Source organism: Aegilops tauschii, chromosome 5 (genome assembly GCF_002575655.3).
Source record: "Aegilops tauschii subsp. strangulata cultivar AL8/78 chromosome 5, Aet v6.0, whole genome shotgun sequence".
Classification (NCBI taxonomy): domain Eukaryota; kingdom Viridiplantae; phylum Streptophyta; class Magnoliopsida; order Poales; family Poaceae; genus Aegilops; species Aegilops tauschii.
Window position 1 is genome coordinate 24815499 of NC_053039.3, and position 6507 is coordinate 24822005.

The following is a 6507-nucleotide window of genomic DNA, read 5'->3' on the forward strand; positions in this document are numbered from 1 at the left end:
GCGTTTTGAGAGAAGATGCTTGGCGTGAGCTGTTGATGAATGGCAACATTTGTCATACATCCGCAAGTTACACTTCTTTTGGTACGATCGAAGCAACATGTCTCGCGACTTTGTATATACTCCATTCCTGCTTCTAATTTTGTAAGCAAAGACAAGATGTGGCAAATTGTCCACCCCATTCAATACTTTTTGTAGATAATAAGTATATTAAGAGCACTTGGCGCCATATTCAGGCTGCCAAAATGGAATCCGTCACTCCGTCTTGATGAAAGACATTTGTCGCTCAAAGAGTATACAGTATTCAAATGCATGTTACAGTAGTCTCGAATTTAACCAGATTCTACAATAAAACCCATGGCTTCTGAAGAAGACAACCCCGAGAGACCTGGCACCACTGCCAACCCCAAAGTATTGTGCAGGCGGGGCCGGGGGTGCATTGTGTCCACTGCCCGGGAATCCTGGTGGTACACGGTCTCGGTCCGAGTATCCCGGTGGTTCAATGTATACCTTAACAAGACTGTTCCAGAATTTAGACGGTTTCGGTGGTCCTTCCATCATCTCTGGATCATCAAGGCACTGAATGACAGACATGCACGAAAAAGGAGTAATCAATAAAGTAACCCACACACATAATCACTCAACTAACTAAAAGGTAGTACGTACTATTATCACACAAGATATGCCATTTTACCTGTAAAGTACTTCTCAACCTGGCCTCCTCACCCTCAAAAAAAAAAAACCTGGCCTCCTCAGCTTCGTACTACAAAAGATATGTCATTAGCAATGGATGAAGCAACAAAATGCTCAAGGTTGGCTTGCTAGGAAATAAATTGTCATGATATACGTACGCCTTCCTCTTCATAGCTTCCAGGCATTACCCTAGGTCCACTGAATGGCTGGTAAGTGTTCATCGCATGGCCACCAGCATAACCAACATCACTGGGATGCATCATATCAACACATCCATATCGAACATATAAACCCCGCTAGGCTACCCGCCTAGCGAGGGCACTTGCGAGCGGTAATGCTTCTGGGCCGTTCGATTTTTTCACTGTAGTGCGATTTTACTAGATGGCATTCGGTCAACCATTGGTTCTTTTGCACATTTACAGCAGCTCCACGAGAGAATGACTGGTGGGACTGGTTAAGTGTAGGGTCCAGGCAATCAGGTGGGTTTGCGTGTGATTCTACATACGAGAAATATGCCACCAGCGAGGTGTGTGGTGAAAACCTAGCCAATTCTTTCCGTTCTCAAGCCCCGCACCCCCCTCCCTCGAGCCACCAACCCTCCGTCCTCGAGCCCCACGTCCCCTCCTCCAATGCTCTCCACCACCACCGTGCCTCTTCCTCTCCCTCGCCCCTCTCCTCCCCCGCTCTCAAAATCCCAAGGCATGGTCGCTGCCACCTCTCCATCTCTCTTCCCGCAGGACAACACCCCCACGTTCTTTCTTCTCTCCTGCTTGGAGTTGCTGTTCCAGATCCGGCGCAGGTCGCCGCCATGTGAGAGCAGGGGGATATGGTGTTCATGATGGGCATGGAGGAGCACAACGGGACGGCGATAGGGGGAGGGAGCAGTGAAGCCAGGGCTCTAGGCGGAGCTCGCGTCACGCTGGCCATCACTTCCGACATCGTCACCAATCTAGGTTGCCCATCTGCAGCCTCCCCATCTTCCTCCCCCAGTTTTTACCTCAGTTGTATGATGATTCTGATTCAGTTTCTTAATTTATGATTTTCCAGATTTGAGATACAAGTGAGGTAAATTGTAACCTTCAGTTCATTTTAAGTAATTTATTACATGACTTGTTCGTTGGACGATCTCTAAAGTAAAATTAGGAGAACAGTAAAGCATACTCTCTATGTTTTGCAAATCAAAACTGTATTGAAGCTTGCTCTCTCTATATATATATATATAAGTGAGAGCTGCCCATGATTAATTATTTTCAAGTTGATAGTCTACCGGAGTTTGAATTTGCTTAGCAGTTTAGACCCACTTTGGGGAAAATGAATGAAAGGAAGAATTTGATCTCTGTTTTTGCTTGTAGGAACTTTTCTAAGCTTTTGTATGTTCCGTCTACATCACAAGCGGTCTTCCGATTGCGTCGAGTGCATCACAAAGGCGCAGGGGGAAAATGGAAGAATCAGCCAAAATCTGACAAGATGCAAAGGCACATATCGAGTATGTACCACAGTCAAAGGAATCCAGTTCAGTTATTTAGATTTCTTTGCATCCAAAATACTTATTAAATGGTTTTTAATGAGTTGGAGGAGGCCTTGGTTCTAAAATTTGAAGAAAAAAATCTCTAGGTGTGGGCATACGTCAAGCTGTCGCTTGAGGCTGCCATCATGCTCTGCTGCAAAATTTGTATCTCTTCATGATCACTGTCCTCACCAGCATTGTCCAGGATCCGCAGATTGATTGTCAACTCGCTTGACAATCAATATCATAGGGAAATGATTTCACGAAACAAATGATTTCACGAACCAGATATCATAGGGAAATCAACAAAGAAGGTAAATTTACACAAAGAGAAGAATATTGTTTATTACTTTATTTTCTCCTACTGATTTATCCTTTTAAACCACCTTTGTTCATGACCTAAATATGCATGGAAGAGGATCATTTTAGCCGATGGGAAACACATTATCAATGGTACAAAACTACCTACCCCCCGAATTTATATCACATGTTAACATGGATTGCTCGTTACATTCAATAGGTATCCGTGGTCACTGATGGGGCAAGTGGCCAAGGTGAGATTTGGAAGGACGGTTCCACAAATGAACTTAATTGACAAGCTCACTGGTAAAAAAAGTGGTTTGACGTGTTTTCCATTTTCTGTGGCTTTCCTTGTTAAATTTAAAAAAAGAAATTAAGAAAATCATACTGAATGTGGACCTTCATTTCATCTGCATTTATAGCAATGACAATATTAAATTTCTTTTGTTATGAGTTCTCACTCATCAGAAATTAGTAGTATAGCCTCCAACCAACATGCAAAGAGTTATATGTCCCTTCGGTTGGTTGTTTTATTTTTCTCTGTTGTAGAATAGGAATGATATATGTCTATTTTAGCTGCATCGTATTTTCACTACCAGTCACTCAGTAAGGTCTTAACTTCTTCCATGATTTGCATTATTGGATCCAGAGATGTATCGACATCTTCTGTTCTTGAAGGTCTGAATCTATTTACATTTGTCTGAAGAACAAAATGGTTGTTAATAAGTTTAGTACCTCAAGATCTCTCTCAATGTTGCTTGTGCTTGAGCTACTATTCTGAAACATACCTGTTGAGGTGCTTATCTTTTAGTTTGAATTTTGTTAATAAGGTCTGAAGGAGTAGGGCATTTTGGAGACCGAGCTCCATGGAGCCCTTTATTTTGAAAAATTCAAATTCATAAATTTCAGTTTCAAAAAATTCAGAAAGCATGCACATGTATGCAAGGATGTTAAGTGTATGTGTGAAAATTTTAACAATCTTAGTACACTTAACATCCTTGCACATGATTTTTTTTATGGAGTACATGTATGCAAGGATGTTAAGTGTATGTGTGAAAAATTTAATTTGTACTTTGAAGATGAATAGTACATATACTAATAAGCCCCAGAATTGTCTTTTTTTGTAGTTCACATTTTAATGTGTTTCGACCTGAAAATTTCCACACATGTACATTATGTATCTAGGTATATGTGTGTTTATTTTCAGAATTTTTTGAAACTAAAAAGTTTGAATTTTGAAGTTATCGAATAAAGGCCTCCATGGAGCTCAGTCTCCGTTTGGCATTTTCGGGTCTGAATCTCTAATAATTGTACTATTTTAAGATGACTACAAATTGCCGGAATTAATATATGTCACAACCCGCTGATCATGAACATCAAGCAACTCCTACCCCATGTCCTAAACATGGATATTGCAAAGAAAGGTACGACATGGTAACCAACACGGGCAACAAGATAGTATAATCCTTCAACATAAGCAAAACATAAGATAGGGAATTCATGATGCTTGCCTTCCTGGTCAACGTCCTGGTGAAGCTGCGGATCGAAATCGTAATACCCCTCATTACCGGACTATTGAAACGATCAAGAAACCCTGGAAAAGAACCAAACGGAGGAAAATCAATATTCATGAATTTCCAGAATGCATGAATTGTATGCGATGTCATCCAGAAAGTTGAAAATGAAGCTACTGACATTGGGAATAACATTTTCTTAGAGTCCTAGAATGCAAGTTATGAATTTTTAAAGATTTAAAGACATTTTGTTAAAGTGCATCTTCCTTTATTTCTAAGCAACAATACTTACTAAGCTTATATATGTCTGTTCCTTAGAAAGGGGATATGGAGTAGTACAAGAAAGGGGATCCAGGAGCAACCAACATATATAAGCTTAGTACTACTCCAAACCAAACTAGAATGATTTTGTTATGGATTTTACAAGTTCAACTATGAGATCTTACACTGATACCCTGTGTACTACGACTTGACAAATCATGTATCACACCTTGTTTAGAATGTGTTTTTTTCCAAAATAAGTTTTTCAACTGATAATGCTATATTAGTTCTTCATAGATGAAAAAAAGTAAAAACATAGATGTTCTTTCGAGTATTAACAATCAAGTTGTTTCATACTATGTGGTTTATAGTTTCATTCTCATCTCTTTTATTTTTGATTAATTAAGCGGGGTGTGTTCTCTGGCTTCTTTAATGAAGGCCAATTTATTCTCATCTAATATCCAAATGATGCACTCTCATATTAGCTGCAATCAGATTTTTTAACTGTGCATATAATCTCTGACAAATCTGCAATCACCAAGGTACTCACAGAAATATCTATCTACGTACTATCTAACTGATCATGCTGGAGTGGAGCTGCTGCTTTCATACTTTAGCTTATTTACATACTTTCTGATTCAAAGGTCCGCTGTTTGTTTTATCTATATTTTTTTGCGAATCGCTGTTTGTTTTGTCTGCTACTTTGTCTTTCTAAACTGGTGATGATCAATGCTGAAAATACTTTACGAGTCTGTATATATATTGCAAGTCAACGGGTTGAGCATTTTTATGTGATTTTCCTAATAAATCAAATGTTAGAATGAAAACTTTTATACACAGGGAAGTCTAGCCTTTGTCTGACTGTGTGACGAGCAAGTAAATTCAACAATGTTGAATATGACCGTGTTTTTTCATAGCAAATCAATCTCTCTTTCTATGATCTACAGGCAGGTCATAGCTAACATCATCAAGCATCAACAGCAAGCAGCAAGCAGCCAGCAGCAAAGAAGAGACAGGAGCAAAGCAGCCAGTAGCAAAGAAGGGACAGAAGCAAAGCAGCCAGTGGCAGCAAACAACAAACAACATCAGCAGCAAGCAACATGCAGAGGCGATTTCTCACCATGTTGTAAGTGGCAAGGTCGGACGGAGCAGAGCAACGAGCTCGGACAGTGACAATGACGGTCAACGTCAGGGAAGAAGTAGGAGGGACCCGCGGCTTCGAGTCCATGGTCCAGAGGAGATGCGGACAACACGGAGCCCGTCACGGTCCCTGGAGCTGTTCGGTGAGGAGGATGACCGCGGCGCCGCAGTGGCGGCCGACGGAACCGACAAAGACGGCCTCGGTCCAAGAGGCTGCTGCACGTCAGTGCCCGAATCACCATTAAAGGAACAACAGGAGTAACAATGGAGCTAGGGGAACTACCTAGGAGAAGGAACGCACCGGAAAACAAGGTAGTTCACGGCGGCGTCCAGCGGGTGTGCATGTCGGAGCCGGAGGCATGGATGTTGATCCGGACTGAGGGCTAGCGTATCCCGCCGATTCCTGCGGCTGGTGTTGCAATGGCGACCGGTGCCCCCAGCGAGCTAGACGAGAAAGGGGATCCAGGAGAAGAGCAAATGAAGTGACGGTAGTGGGCTGTAGTAAGAGATAATGTGAAGGGGCATGGGTTCACGGGCGCGTGTGGCGTGTCCCTGCGAGATGGTGTTAAGGCGATTTTGTCCTGACCTGGAAGACCCACTGCTAAGTGGCAAAGGTCTGGAAGAAAATAAAAACAAATGAAATTGGCTGGAATATCTATTCCTGCTTTACTCCTTCATAAGCTTCTCATGATTACCATGCTCTAAATTTTTAGAATATCTACTTATATAATATAACTATGAAATTTCAGTATATATGCAGTATGCTTAGATCTTATTATTTCACATGTTTTTATGATGAAAACACATCCAGAGAAAGGTTCTAATTTAATGAACTGCGTTTATTTATGATAGCTCTTCCATCCTAATAAGATCAGAAGAATTTGTCCTTGCTTTGTTACTTTTCACACTGCTATGTTTAACGTTGTTGTCCAAATGGATGTGCCTTGTTGTCCAAATTTTACTTTTCACTAAGATCCATGAATTTGATTGATGAACAAGGTTACAAAGAAAGTAGCTCGACATTTGTCGAGATGTTGAACCATGCAATTTATGTTATGAGCAGGTTTTAAAAAATGATCTAGGTGAAAAGTGTTG

General features: G+C 41.1%; 3 long non-coding RNA genes across 5 annotated transcripts; 1 reads left to right on the forward strand and 2 right to left on the reverse strand.

The window, feature by feature from the left end:
- Positions 1 to 439: 439 nt before the first annotated feature.
- LOC109764476 (uncharacterized) lies at positions 440 to 1137 on the reverse strand. The gene is made up of 4 exons (XR_012183945.1): positions 849 to 1137; positions 741 to 760; positions 692 to 710; positions 440 to 576 (listed from the first exon to the last, which is right to left on the reverse strand). It is a non-coding gene; the product is annotated as an uncharacterized lncRNA (long non-coding RNA).
- Positions 1138 to 1218: 81 nt separating this feature from the next.
- LOC109764475 (uncharacterized) lies at positions 1219 to 6177 on the forward strand. Of its 2 annotated transcripts, XR_012183942.1 has the most exons (6): positions 1261 to 1643; positions 1738 to 1755; positions 2043 to 2176; positions 2305 to 2650; positions 2718 to 2803; positions 5220 to 6177. It is a non-coding gene; the product is annotated as an uncharacterized lncRNA (long non-coding RNA). The 2 variants fall into 2 exon arrangements; XR_012183943.1 differs by lacking the exon at positions 1738 to 1755 and having other exon boundaries at positions 1219 to 1643; positions 2305 to 2511.
- On the reverse strand, positions 3806 to 5872 carry LOC120964263 (uncharacterized). Of its 2 annotated transcripts, none has more exons than XR_012183944.1 (3): positions 5714 to 5872; positions 5393 to 5628; positions 3806 to 4091 (listed from the first exon to the last, which is right to left on the reverse strand). It is a non-coding gene; the product is annotated as an uncharacterized lncRNA (long non-coding RNA). The 2 variants fall into 2 exon arrangements; XR_005755984.3 differs by having other exon boundaries at positions 5393 to 5625; positions 5714 to 5871.
- Positions 6178 to 6507: the final 330 nt, after the last annotated feature.